Below are 16,186 nucleotides of genomic sequence, written 5' to 3' on the forward strand. Positions count from 1 at the left end.
TGGTAAGTTATTATTCTTACTAAACTTCACTCATAAACACCTTGATCACCTATAATATAATTTTGTCTGGATAGCGCCATTAATGTTCACAATAACAACTTTATCGTCAATTTAATCAGTAAATGAGATTATTTGTAGTAGTTTGAATAGGTGTACAGACAGGCAGTCACAAACATTCTGTGGCTGTCTAATAAACAAATACTTCATTCACTCGGGTAAGAAAGGTTACTATCTTGTACTATATTAAATCTTAACTATATGTTATTACCCTTGGCAGTACCTGAGAGTTTAATTGGTAACTGAAAATATCATAGATGTGTGTATTTCTTAGATAATCCCATTTTACTACTGCTGTAAATAGATGATGCCAATTCTGTCGACCTTGTTACGCTGTTTAACTTCTGGAATACATGGCTGAACTAGAATCTGTCTTGCGTGAGTGCACACTCGGGTAATGTATTAGTTAAAGTGTGTCGGGCAAATTATATTCAATTATATATAAACTGATGTTTTACGTTGTGTACCTTGGAATATGTATCGTGACTAATGTTGTACATGTAGATATATACATGATTGTAAATCTTCTCTAATAGTGGAATGTAAACATTCTATTGTTGACTGATCATAAACCTATTCTGTGGTTGTTAAATAAACTGACTGTTTATTCACTCAGGTCTTGTGTTGTTATGTGGGTTGTCGTGTACAATGGTGCCTCTGCGAAGAGAGATTCCCCAACTCTTGTTTTAATATCTGTATGCTCTGTGAATGTGAGGAACCACATATCACTAGATAAATCTGTGTGTTCTGTGAATGTGACGAACCAGATATATCTTAATACCTCTGTGTGATCTGCGAACCACCCACACTGATTATCTCTGTGTTAACTGTGAAGGTGCGGAAACACATTTCACTGAATACCTCTGTATGTTCTTTGAATTTTCGGAACCAAATTTCACTGAATACCTCACATATAAGTGAGTACATCTGTGAATGTGAGGAAACATATTTGACTGAATACCTCTGTGTGTTCAGTGAATGTGAGAACCACATATCACTGGATAAATCTGTGAATGTGAGAATCACATATCACTGGATAAATCTGTGAATGTGAGAATCACATATCACTGAATACCTGTCTGGATTTTCATGTTTATTATCACTTCATGGACATTAGAAACATGCAACATGGTCTTCCACTGACCAAATTAAATGTGTTAAATGCTGAAGCACCTTACCTCGCTTTCAGATTTGTGGTTCTGTCTTTCTCAAAACGCTGCTAAGTCATGCTTCATGTTATGTTAGTGAATGGTATCAAACGTTACTTGTTATATATACTCACACGCAACAGAAACGCAAGTGGTTTTAAGCAAATAGGTAACAAACACGGAATCATAAATTGATACAAGTTTTAGCATGTAGTGAAGCCTGATGGTGTTATCAATATTTTTGGTTGCATTTTGGAAGCCCCGAGTAAAAACACAACATAAAAAACGAATCGCCGAAACGCACCATTTCAATGAATACTTGGGTACTATGCACCCATTTCTCGTGAAATCGAAAATGCACGAACTGTAGTGGGTATAAAACTGTGGCCGTTTCTTGGACCTACCACTCCTTGGTCAACAATGCCACTCCTAACTCAAATTCAGAGAAACCAGGCTATCGGACGTTTGGAAGCTGGAGAGTCTGTCCAAGATGTTGCCCGTCATTTCAACGTTAACATAACCATTGGCATCATCGTGAGTGGAGGCGTGTCATCTTCTCTGATAAAAGTCGCTTTTGTGTCTCCCAGGCAGACGGAAGAGTCGGAATTTGGCGGCGCCGAGTTGATCGTTTCGCTGACAGAAACGTTGTGAGAAGGGATCCATGGGTTGGACCTAGCGTCATGATATGGGCAGGGATTGGGCTTAAAGCGAGACTGGGACCCATGTGCTTTCTGAATGTTGGTCAAGGTCGGGGACACGGCGTCAATGCTCAGCGGTATATCGACCAAGTGATCACACCCAACGTTGTTCCATTTTTTGCACAACATCAACACATTTTCCAGCAGGAAAACGCTCGTCCCTATGTTGCCAGAGCTACCATGGCCTTTCTGCAAAAACACAACATCCGCGTTCTACCGTGGCCAGCCCACAGCCCTGATCTGAACCCCATTGAACACTTGTGGGATGAGGTTCAAAGGCGTCTGCACAATGTGCGCCCAGTCCCTACGACTGCCAATGAACTACGCACAGCTGCTCTGGATGGGTGCAGGAGGATCCCTAGGGCCTTTACAAATCGTCTGATCCACTCAATGTACAGAAGATGTGTGGCAGTGATCAATGCTAATGGTGGTCACACCAGGTATTGACATTTTGGGTATTGACCTGAAACTGTGTAAGCCCTTAACATTTGAAAAAAACCCAATTATGTCATCTGCCTTATAATCCATTAAACTGTCTTCAGTCAATTTTTTGTCAATCTTGCCCTATTAGTATTTCTTGCCTTTACTGTTGAAAATAAATAACATGTATACTGCATACTCGACTTGCGTTTCTTTTGCGTATGAGTATATAATATTATAGATATCACTGACAGAATAGTGGTGCAAAACAGGACTTTATCAAGAAAAGGGAAGTGGTTCTCTTGATATAACATCACCCCATACGTGAAAGCGCACGTACACACTGTAGAAGTTGATATTTCAAAAGTAATGTATCATTCAATGTTATTACTCTCAGAAAATATCAAAGTTGTGTTATTGATATAGACAGTACATATGTACTCATTCACAGTATGTACGATCGCATTGCTTTCCAACATTGCCATGAAAAAGGAATGTATTGCTATCAAATGTTAGCAGTGGTGTGGAATTATTATGCTAGTATTTAGATGCAAGTTTCCATGTCCGTGCTGGTTATCAACTAGAGAATGAAGCAGGATTCTTATTTCAATTTGCAAATATATTTCATATTGATTAGTTTCACCCACATATAGCCCCTGTAAATCAGGTCAGATATTAGTACACATAACACGTTCTTTGTCTCGTTTGCACGTTTATGGATATAAATTGAAGCTTAATCAATAAAAAGACCATAAATGAATCTTTACAAGAGGTATTAATGTCACCACAGACACATGGATACCTAAAATGAGGTTTATATTTGTCATAGATTATAGAGTTTGAGAAGGCTGTTGAATGGGTAATATGGATTATATACAAATCGAGTTGAGGGGAGTTCAATAAAACACTAGATCGCAACACAGCCTCCGGAACTGCGTTACTCACTCAGCATCGGAGGATATCATTATGCTTTTAATATACCTGCATGTGTGTTGCCGCTACACTGTGATACATAAACTACATCATTTGAAATACAACTTCTAGATATATTAAAATATAAACAATTGTAATAAACGATTTGGAATTTAGACAAAGGAGACGGCTTATAGCCGTCAAAAAGTCTTATTCGAATACCATAGTTATTAGCTTACTTACTTACTTACTTTGGAGATTTAACGTGCGCTTTCCGACTGATGCGTATTTCGCAAACGGGCCCGGCCAGGCCATTTAATGTGTTTCCGAAAGGGGCGAAAGTGGTGTGTGCAACCCAAGAGGGGGCTTTAGGGGTTGCTTATATCGAATTTGGGAATTTTAAGATTTGGAATAGATGCCGATGGGGTTGGGGAGGAGAACTAAGGGAGCTGGGTATGGTGGATGTTTGTTTGTTTATGTGATTTTGATTTGGTAGATTATTTTGTTTTTAGATGCGTTTTATTAGTTCCGTTTTGATTAAGAATACGCCTAAGGCCTTGAAGTTTTCTAGTTTATTTTGTGGGTTTTAGTATTGCTTCTAGAGTGAGAGCCTTGTTTAGATTGAGGGTTGTTTGTAATGCGGTTCGATGTGTTAGGTATGGTGGCCGAGAGGGGACATCGCTTTCTCGCTCTATCGCTTTCTCGCGGTTAAGCAATATCCCCTCTTGACCACTACAAGGGCCGCATGTGATATCTGCTGCAATTGGGAGGTAATGTTGAACTTTTCTCACTATTTACTTAAAAAATAATTTAACTGCAGAGACGTAGGTGATTTTAAAACAATCCACCGATTTTTGCGTAAAATGTAATGGATTTATTTATGGCCCTATTCAGTTGTATGTCACCATCACGCCGAAAGCGCGTGGCAGATCATGGCGCGTGGCAGATCATGGCAATACGCTCTAAATAAATCAGGTTCAAATCTAAATATATACTTTTCAAAAGAAGTTAAGAAGACTATGGTTAGTCATGGCTGATTGTTTTGCAAAAATACAATCTTATAATTGTGGGTGTTCTATAACTTGTTTTCGGTAGTATATGATGTTACAGTGTGCCATAAGGTTGTCCGTAAATGTTCTTTTTGACATTTGATGTATGTTTAAATTGAATTGTGTTTTTGTCTTGTGCAAATCTACAAATATGTGTACTTGCATATAGTAATTTGTTAAACACCGCTGTGAGTGAGTGAGTGAGTGAGTGAGTATGGTTTCACGTCGCTTTAAACAATAATCCAGTAATATCACGGGGAACACCAGAAATGGTCTTCACACATTGTACCCATGTGGGGAATCGAACTGGGTCTTCGGCTTGACGATCGAACGCTTTAACCACTAGGCTACCCCACTGCCCCCATCGCTGTGGCGTTACCACAGTTGATATGTGTACTTGTGTAAACTACACATGTGGAGAGACATAATTAGTGTGGCCACATAGTTAAGGTTGATAACAATATGAAATGCATTACTATGATTATCTATAACATATATTAAATCAGCTATCATTGTAATATGTTATGTATATCTTAAGTATAGTTTTGTCAAAATTATGTATGTATATATGTGTGTGTGTGTGTTTGTGTGTGTGTGTGTGTGTGTGTGTGTGTGTGTGTGTGTGTGTGTGTGTGTGTGTGTGTGTGTGTGTGTGTGTGTGTGTGTGTGTTTGTGTGTGTGTCCGACTCATTGTCTGTATAAAATGGTAGTAGATAACTACATAACTCACATCAGGACGCACAATTGTTAACCATACAGTTTAAATTGATAGAGAATTGCTACATAAATATGTATATTCCTGCCTGAGCCTATACTATAATTGGATATCTAGTCTCTGCTGGCCGGAAAGTTAAACTTTCTTTACAAGCACTTTAGCATTAAATTTAATTCCCGAAGACAGTTTGATCGAAAGTCATTTTAAGAAACGTCGAATACGGTAATTATACTTTGCATTTTGATAAATTGGCCTGGGGTCGGGGGATCCAATAGCTAAATAATGCAATTGGAAAAATCTCAGCTCTCTTTTATGATTAAAACCCACATCAGCGCCCCCCCCCCCCCCCCCCCCCCCCCACCCCCCCCCCCCCCCCACCCCCCCCACACACACACACAAACACACACACACACACACACTGAGGAGAATTCATTAATGTTGTTTTACGTATATACTTTTTATCGTAAAGAACCACATTAAGCATGCGACCCATATCGTGGCCAAGAGGGAATATTCCTATACCGCGAGAAAGCGATAGAGCGAGAAAGCGAGAAAGCGATAGAGCGATAGAGCGATAGAGCGATAGAGCGATAAAGCGATAAAGCGAGTAAGCGATGTCCCCTCTCGGCCATAGTTAGGTAGTGTGTAGTGGATGAGTGCGTGTTCTGGAGTTTCTAGTTGTTTGCAGTGTGGGCATTTTTTTTATGTGGTTATTCAGGTTGGTGTGTCCTGTTTGGAGTTTAGTGATTACTCTGTCGATTTTTTTCGATGGATGGAGAATGTTTGGTTTGGTTAGTAGTTTGCTGAGTACTTTTTTGATTTGGCTATTTGAGTTTAGATATAGGTTATGCCATTTTTTGGTGATTTTTGCTTGTTAACACTTTTAATTTCTGATTTTGAGATGGGTAAGTTTAAGCGGTGTCTAGCTATTGCCGGTAAAGCCACATTTTCAGCCGAGTGCATTTCACCTATTCTAGCAGGTAATTAATTAATCCGATTACCGATACCTTTATATCAATTTGGCCGGCCTGTAACCGTTTAAGCTTATTTCTAGGATTTTGAGGGATAGTTTAGCTGCCTTATCGGCGTTTTCATTACCGTATATTCCTACGTGAGCGGGGATCCATAAGAATATTATTTTTTTGCCTGCCTTAGTTAGGTCGTTGGAGCTTTTTAAGTATTTGATTTATCAATTTAGGTCGGTTTTTGGTATTTTTGTTTTGGAGGGCTTGCAGTCCACTTAGGGAGTCGGTAAGTATTAGGATTTTTTGTGTATTTTAGATTCTTGATTATGGAGGGCTGAGGCCATGCCCATTAGTTCTGCCGTGAATATTGATTGGGAGTCGGAAGGATTGTGTGGTTTTAGTTGGTTGTGTGGTATGGACTCCGAAACCTGTGTGTTTGGAGGTCGGATCTGAAGATCCGTCCGTGTAAATGTGACACCATTTTTGCCAATTTTCGTGTATGTATGCTAGTGTGGTGGTTTTAGCTATGTTTGGGTCGGTTTGTTTATTTATTTGGCTAGCTAGTGTTGTATCTATTTTGGGTATTTTAAGTTTAGGGGTGAAGATAATTGATTGTTTGCAGTTTTGTTTAAGATTTTTAATTTGGTGCTCATTTAGGTAGTTTGTTATTCTTTGGGATATTGGGGTAAGTAAGGGGTGTTTACGAGCTAGAGATTGGTTTTTGGGGCTTATGTTTTGGTTTATTAAGTTTTAGATGAGAGGGTTTGATTGGGACGCGGCCCAGAAATTTAAGCTTAGCTGTTCCCTGCGTAGACTTAGTGGCATTTCTCCTGTTAAGGCCTAAAGTGAAGTGTAGGAGGTGACATGTTGGGTGCGTGTAATTAGTTTGAGAGCCTGATATTGTATTGAGTCAAGTGTTTTAGATAGAGAGTTGTTTAGGTTGTTGTTTTTGGCGCAGCCGTAGTCTAGTTTTGATCTAATAAGTGATATGTAGAGAGAGGGGAGGGTATCTTTGGAGGCTCCCCAGTTAGAGCCAGTTTGGCATCTTAGCGTGTTTAGGTCTATACTGCATTTAGTTGTTAGGTTTTGGATGTGAGCATCCCAGGAGAGATGTTCATCGAAAAAAAATCCTAAGAATTTGGTTTGTTTTTGAAATTTGATTGTTTGGTTGTTTAGCTGGAGGACTGGGGAGGCGGGTTTCATATTTTTATGTTTGAATACTATTCCTGTTGTTTTTTCTGAGTTAAGGAAAAAGCCCCATTTGTCAGCCCATTGTTATATATATTTTATTTAGAGATTTTTGGAGTAAATTTTGGGCCATTTTAATGATCCAGAGGGCTCCATCATCCGCGAATTTTGATGTGTTTAGTTTAGGGGATAAGGACCTCGAATAGATCGTTTATCATTTTATTCAAGAGGGTGGGGCTGAGGATACTGCCCTGGGGAGTGCCATTTTCTAGGGGACATTGGTCCGATACTGTTTGGTCTATACCCACGGTTATCTTACGATTGTTTAGGAAGCCCTGGATGTAGTTTATTATCTGACCTTTGAGTCCTATTTTTTAAAGTTTTTGTATTAGCCAGTCGTGCCATACCATGTCGAAAGCTTTAGAGGAGACTAAGAAGATGCCTGTGGTATATTGTTTATTTAGTGTCTTAACATCTTGCTCTAGTCGGGCGAGGTTATCTAGGGTTGAGCGGCTAGGAGTGAAACCGCTTTGATCTGGGTTTATGATGTTATTTTGGGTTAGGTAGTGTTGTAATCTATTTTAGCCATTGATTCCACTACTTTGCATAAGTTTGAAGTTAGGGATATTGGTCTATATGAGTTAGCTTGATTAGCTGGTTTATTAGGTTTTGGGATTGGTATGACTAGGGCCTGTTTCCAGGGAGTAGGAGTTTTTTAATTATTTGGTAAGAAGTTAGGTCTTATCCTGGGGCTGTGCCCTTTTTCCTGTTTTGGATTGCGTAGAGGAGCTCCTCCATTGTGTAGGGTTGGTTTATTTCTGGATTGTTATTGTTTGGTTCTTTTGTGGGTCTGTTTTCTGTTTTAAGTTTATCTTGAAATTTTTGGCTGAAGTTGGTGTTACTGCTTACGGCCGAAAAGTGGTTGGCGAGATTATTTGCTTTTTGGGCGGGGTTGGTTGAGTTGTTAATGTTAGGTTTTTAATGTCGTTTTAAGCCTCTAATGGTGTGGATTTTGCGCCAGACCGTCCTGGCATCTGTACGGTTATTTATACCTTCGCAGAATTTTTTCCAGTCTCTACTTTTGGCTATTTGGACTAGTTTTTGAACCTGGTGGTTTAGTTCGTGGGCTATGTTTAGGTGTTTGTAGTCGCGTTTTGCTTTATTGAAGGCTGATTTACGTTTTCGTCTAGTCTGTTCTATTTCCTCATTCCACCATGGTACAGTGGGTTTGCCTGTCTTAGATGTTCTGAAGGGGATGGATGTTTTGGCTGCGTTTATCATATAGTGTGTTAGGTTTTGACAATAGGTTTCTGGATCATTATTTTCTATTTCGTTTAAGTTAGCTTCGTTGCAGATATCTTGGAATCGGTCCCAGTTAGCTTTATTGTAATGGAATTTTGGTTCTTGATTTTCTGTTTGGATTGGTACGTTTGTATTTCCCATGGTTATGTTTATGGGGAAGTGGTCACTACCTAGCGGGACGTCGTGCACTTCCCATTGTGTACTTTGAGCTAGATCTGCGGTGCATATGGTTGACATTTTTTGGTTTATCTTATCGTACCTCGTGGGTTGGTTGTTATTTAGGAGTACTAGGTCGTTTGTTTCTATCCATTCGGAGATTAATTTGCCATGATTATCTATTTTATCATCTACGCTCCATGTAGGATGGTGAGCGTTAAAGTCTCCTAGGAATATAGTAGATTTATCGCTTAATTGGAGTAGTTTGTTTAGATGCTCAGGTTGGACTTTTTGTTCCGCCCAGTGGTATATATTTATGATGTTTATTTTTCGGTTATTTAATGTGATTTTAATGCCGTTGGCTTGTAGGTTTGGCGTGTCTATTTTCATTTCTTCGTAATTTATATCTTCCCTGATAAATATGATTAGTCCTCCTGCGACTCTTCTTGTTTTTGGTTTAGCTCTGTCAGTTCTAACTGAGTTGTAGTTAGGTAGTGTGATTTTGGATTTTTTTTGAGAATTTGGTTTCCTGGATACAAGCAATGTGAGGGCCTTTACTTAGTTTAAATTTAGTATTAGCTAGTCTGCTGTAATATATGTACTGACCTTGAATGATGTGTGGCGTACCCTTTCCTGAGCACGAGCATCAAGAAGATATAATGCCCGGGAGTATCACGTGGTATATGTACTTCTGTGGTCTGTTGCAGGCCTCGGTCCGTAATGACAGGCGGCAGATGACCAACATTCAAGAAGTATTGTTTGTTTGTTCAGGAAGTAACTAATACTCATTGACATAATAGATGAAAACAGATCATTGCACACATATTATTATATATAATAAGGTAGCGTTGTTGACAAAAGAAAAGCAAACTTATGATAATACGCTTTCTTTTAATGTGATAGAGGTGCCGGAACGTTTATTTCTACAACGGAGTGAGTAAGGATGTTTGGTTTAACGCCGCTTGGAACAGTAGTTCACGGGGCGTCCAATTTGTGTGCGAGATACGCTTTGAGATGTGTAGCACGTCGGCTGACCCACGGTCACTGGTGTCTAGTGGACAAGCCATGAATGCTAATCAGGGCGAACCAGCAACACAATCATCGGAATGGGATTCGATGAAGAAACACAACTCTGCACAGAAGTGTTGCACCTCAGACGAATGTGACCACTATCCCCACGGGGGATCGCCTAAAAGTCGGGCCAAGAAAAGACGGGTCGGGCCAGCGGGTAATACTAAAAATGGACTGCAGAATAATAAAACGAAACGTGCATATCTAGGCAGATCTAAAATGTCCACAAACGTATAGTTTTGCTCATTTAATTGACTTTCAATCAAAATGCATCTTCAACAATGTAATATGATAACTGCTAATTATGTCTACATACCGTGAATCCTCGTAGAAAAGTTAGTGTCTTGACTGTGTGTTTTCTTTGATGAGAAGGTTTCTCACCGACCTTAGCGTGTAGGGGTGTGATGTCCTGGGCAGGAAATGACAGTGTTTTAACTACTCATCTTTCATTAATTAACGTGTTGGGCATCCCTAATTAACCTTTACTAATTCATGTTAAACCTACACAGGATGTTTTCTGGAAGTGGATATTCGCGAATGTCACTGGGCTGACACGACACGTGTTAAGAACTGTCCTAGCACTTCTAAAGTAGCTAAACATTCTTTACATCTAAAGACTGTTGTTGTTGCATTAAGTGTTTAAGAGGTCGGGTTCTGCCTAAGCAATTTCGGCTGACCTGTCCCTCTTTGGGACCCCTGTGTGCGAGTAGGGTACACATATCTATTGTGAGTTTGGTGTTCACATCATTTCTGTTTTTGTATTGATATGATTTCTGTTTTCTTACATTGATATGATTTCATTTCTATCCTTGGCTGCTCTGTTTATATACGTTCGAGTAGCTGTCCATCTCTCAGAAATAGAGTTAGTTTGGCCTTCGCTATTGCATCTCTTGGATTTAGGAGATCTATGACAGATAGCGGATCTAACTGCGATTTTTTTTGTAACCTTTGACATTCTAGTAACACGTGAGCAATGGTCTCAGCCTTCTAAAGGCAAGTATTATAGCTACCTAAATACCACTTTAGCGTCTCATATTGCGGTAGTTAAAGAAAACACGGTGCTCAAAGTGAAGCCCTTTTCCCTCGACATTCTCATTATAAACCTCCGGTGACGTCATCCTATTGTTCTCCAGTTGGGTTAAATCTCATAAACAGGGACGTTGTAATGTCCCTGTGATTTTTCATAATATCCCCGGGATTTTATAGGATTTTCAAGTCATATTTGCTATATAATGTGTTATTATATCCCAGGGATTTCAATATAATGTCCTTGGTATTTTATTAATATAACTTCCGTTCAGATTATAACATGTAATGAAATGTAATATCAAATGACAAATGTTTTCTTTATATTCCCAAGGATCGAACTCGCAACCTTCATATCTGTAGCCCAGTGAGTGTACCACAAGGATACAGAGGTGTTGATAAGCCGCACTGCTTTTTAGAATGTCCTTTTCAAGATCCGTACGCCAGCAACAGATATTTTACGCCCGTTTCCTAAGGTTCATGGAAAGTATGTTCGAAACATAAAAATATTGATAAATGTTGTTTTAAGTTTCTTTTTTCGGTTCATAAGTTAGATAAAACACTTCCCCTGGGGTTTTTATGATATCTAAAACCGTTATCCTTGGGATGCGTGTTTTAAATGTGATAAGAACCCTTGGACGTGCTTCATTGTACACTTATAATGGGTTGGAATTTAGTTTGGGGATAATTTTAAGGTTCAAAATCGGTTTATAAGTAAGATAAAACACTTCCCCTCGGGTTGTTATGATATTTAAAACCCTTTCCCTCGGAAAATCCCCCGGGATGCGGGTTTTAAAATATCATAACAACCCTCGGACGTGTTTTATCCTATACACATAGTCTCTAGTGTTTGTTTGACTTATGTTGGGTCCGACTTGACTCGGGCTGTCAAAATCAACTTTAAACATATAGATGTAGTGAGAAGTCGTGATGTTTAAGATGTTTTTAACCAGCCGGGCCATGTCGATCCGACAGGTAGAATGATACACAGGATGCAAAAGGGGGTACTATTCGTAAAGACCCCAGAGTACAGTACAGAAACTGAAGTAAGTTGTTCTGGTTTACCTAACTTGTTTGTTCTGTATGCTTGCACATCATCACGTCATACTGTGTTTAATTATTTTTTCTTATTCTAATACTGCTAATGTTTGTCAATGACCAGTGATGGTATGTTTTTATGGAATAGTATTTTTCATAGCAATATTGACGATATGTTATGACTTGATTTCGTATGTGTGAGGGACACTACACTATCATGGCTTACAAAAGTATATCGGATGCATTTTAGAACTGACATGTTAACGAAAGTTAAAAAGACAATATTTTGGTTTTGTTGATGAGCCTCATCAAATGCATAAGTTATCAATGAAACGGTAGGCTATTAACTACCACTAAAAGCTCGAGACAGCTAATTAAGGGCAAATAGTTGATTCATTACGCAACACCAACTTGATTTCAATTACACAAGGGGCAATTAAGCAAGCTTAGATAGGTGTAATTTGGATTAATTTCACACTTAACGTGCATACACGGACGCTGTGAGAAGGATCGATTAGACACAAAACTAAAACTAAGCTAAAACATTTCTCAATTTATAAATTCAGTGTAATCGAATAATCAAATTATAATCAAATAATCAAATTAGCGCATTGTAAGACAATGGCTGAACTGTGGAACATTAATGGTATCAACTCAAGTTTAGGTGCAGGATGGTGTTTTTCTTGCAAAAATATGTGTGCATCTGTTAAGGTACGAAAATCTAAGTGGTACCCCCGATGTAAGTACATGTACTTTTTGAGTAACAGTTCTAAGATTGATCTAATGTTCAACATTGAAATATAATATTGACATGTGTTAACCAGAAGTACGTTATGAATAATTCTCAATGGGAAACATTATGCGTTTGTTCTATGAATACACGTGAATCATTTTATAAAATGCATTCTCAACCCTCACAGATAAATTCATCATTACATTTTAGTAACCTTCTGAGATTTTAATTTGCCTTCTGCAAAGAAAACCGCAAGGTTGTGTTTACGACAGACAAGGATCTGCATCTATTGCGTAAAATGTCAAAACATAATTGAGAAAGTTAAAAACACATGTTTAAAATTCACATTACAATAAAAGTGAACAAATAGGTGAGTCTTGAAATATTTTTTTATGCATTTCTTACAAATTCAAAACACGTTTGACTAGATCATAACTTATTACACCATAAAAACATGCTAAAACTTCCACAATTTTACCTTTTGTTGGAATAGACAGTTTATTACCATTTATCCAGCAAATAAGCTGCATAACGTACACTACAACGAGATCAAACAATGTATACAAGCTTTTACTAATCTCGTCAATGGGGAAGACAAAAGCATTTACTCAATTAATTTGGGATTATAATTAAATATAGCAATGCTAATAAATGCTGTTTGGGTAAAGAAGGTTGCGTTTGTTGTAACACAGGAAGTGGAATTGCATGTAGTAAATACATTGTACTAACAGTGTCACAATTAGAAGCCAACAACTTTTATGAGAAGAAGAAGAAGAAGAATATTTTATTATAGTGTCACCCGCTGTACATATAAAATGACAAGGCAAGAATGTAAAAACTCAGCGGACGGCCAAAATGGCCTACGAGACACTAAAAGACTCATAGAAACAATATTTTATATGTGTACACAACACATTTAATAGTAATTATGAAAATAACATTCATAATATTATCCCCCATTCAAACATCCTATATACACACAATCACATCCATTCCCACCTCCAGGCCTTCACTCACAGCAGCGTACTGAAACCACGCAAACACACCCGCTCATTCAGACACATCCAAACCCTCATTGACATCCGTTCAATCACATCCGAACCCTCGCCCTTGCCCTCGCCCTCGCCCTCAGCGTCACACATTACCCTCACGCACACCCTATTTCTTAAACACACCCTCACCTGTATTCATTGACCAGATCGTCGCACTGCATTAAGAAGAAGAAGAAGAAGAAAATTATTTTATTAAAGTGTCACATGCTGCAGTACTAAATATATGGACATATAAACATTTCATTAAAAAAAACAGCACCCGGACAGTTGGCCTACGAGACACTAATTACATAATGGTACATTTATAATATATAAATAAAAGAAAGGAAAAATTAGTTGCAACTTTGTATATTACTACACCCACACCCACACCCACACCCACACCCACACCCACACCCACACCCATACCGATACACCCACACACACATCCGCATTGAAATCCCGCTCAAAGCATTCAAACAGGTAAGCATACAAACAGGTAAGCATATAGGACGCTCACAGCAATCTCATACAGGACACTCACAGCAGTCTCATACAGAACACTCACAACAATTTCATACAGAACACTCACAACAATCTCATTCAGAACACTCGCAGCAATCTCATACAAAACACTCATAAAAAGTAATTAAAATAAAAGCTAACAGTTTATACAAAGTTTACGGCGCCTGTACATTCTGTAGACAAGGGAGGCTAGGGATTTACTTATACATGTAGTATTCATTAGATAACAGGTCTGTTGCAGTGGAGAAAAGGTTGGGAAGTAGGGCTCCAAGGAGGTAATATAATTCCATAAATCATATCTTAAATCAGAATAAAAGGTACATTCAGTTAGAAAGTGGATTTAATCTCGATTAAGAATACGGTTTGGTCTGCCGGAGACATGGTAATAAACGAGGAGGTAATAAGGGATACTTTCTGCCAAAGATTAAATCTTAGATGTCTATAACAGTCACACGTTACCAAAACGTGAACTTCATCTTCAAAAGTTTGGCCGTTACATAATTTACAGAAGGGTTCAGAAACAGGGGTTTTCGGGCGTGTATAATGGCCTCTTTCTAATTCTAAGGGTAAATTTCCACAGCGAAGTTTAGCTTAAGTGCTTCGTCGTGATCTATCCAGAATATGATGTACATAAAATGAAACATTCAGTGTATTTAAAAACAATCTAAACGTTCTAGGCTTATTACCTGTAGTATGGCCAAGTCCACGAAACCAGTTTTCTCTATCAACTTCTATCAATTTTTATTTCAAAATTTGGAAATCTAAATTACCAATATTATACAGATCCAAAAATGGTAGATCCAAAGAACCAAACATTCTTACAACTCTGCTGTCCCAGGACTTTCGGTATGACAGAGACCAATTTCTGATACGAGCTATAATTCTCTGCGGGGGAGCTGAATTCAACTTCTTCCAGAAACGAACAACTTCGATTTTATGTTTAGTAATAATCGATGACCAACCCATCTCCCCTCTTACAGCCAAATTAGGAGTAGTTTTTCCTACACCCAAGAAAAAGCGGCACGCTCTATTTTGGATGGCATTTATGCAATTAAATTCTTTGGTTCCCCAATTGCTGCATTAAAAGTTAAGATAGGTTGTACAAGATTGTCATACAAAGTTCGGAAAACATCATAGGTCATTCCTCCAACTAATTTAATTTTACTTATAATTACACGTAGGGCTCTTCCAGCAGATTTAGCAATTTGTTTAGCTGTGATATTTAAATCTAGGTGTTCCTGGAGCCAAAGTCCCAAATATTTATATGCATTACAAATTTCAATATTCTCTCCTCCACAATGAAAACTGACTCTGGAACGCGGAACAGACTGCTGTCTATAATGGACAATTCTATTTTTTTGTGTATTAATTTGAAGACGCCATCGTCCGCACCAATAATCAACGAAATTTAGCATTTGTTGTAATGAGTGCTTGTTGCCTTACTTACTTACTTATATTGGAGATTTGACGTGCGCTTTCCAACTGCAAGCGTGTGTCGCACACGGGCCCGGTCAGGCCATTTAATGTGTTTCCGAAAAGGGGAAAAGTGAGTTTGTGCAACCCAGGAGGGGGGCTTTAGGGGTTGCTTATACGAGTAATTTTGAAATTTTGAGATTTGGAATGAATGCCAAGAGTGGGTGGAAGACAAACTTAGGGAGCTGTGTGTGTTGGGTGGTTGTTAGATTAGGTAGTTTTGGTTTTAATATTACATTTGGGGTTTAAATGCGACTAATTAGTCCTGTTTTAATTAGGTATATGCCTAAGGCTTTGGATTTTTCCAATTTATTTTGTGGATTTAGGATTGATTCTAGTGTAAGTGCGGTTTTAAGATTTAGGGTGGTCTGTAGTGTTGTTCGGTGTGTTTGGTAGTGGGTGCAGTGAATGGGTACGTGTTCTGGTGTTTCTTGTTGTTTGCAATGTCTTGTTGTGTGTAGAATAGCTATTTCACGGTGATTATTTAGTTTGGTGTGGCCTGTTTGTAGTTTAGTAATTATTCTGTCGATTTTTTTTTGATGGGTGTAGTATATTTGGTTTAGTTATTTTTTGTTTATTTTTTTTTTATTTTTTAGTTATAGTCCACCGAGGGAGTCGGTTAGGATGAGGAATTTTTGGTGTTGTTTAGATTGCTGATTGTGTAGTGCTGAGGCCATGC

Source organism: Haliotis cracherodii, unplaced genomic scaffold, assembly GCF_022045235.1.
Source record: "Haliotis cracherodii isolate W230 unplaced genomic scaffold, xgHalCrac1.p SCAF_29, whole genome shotgun sequence".
NCBI lineage: Eukaryota > Metazoa > Mollusca > Gastropoda > Lepetellida > Haliotidae > Haliotis > Haliotis cracherodii.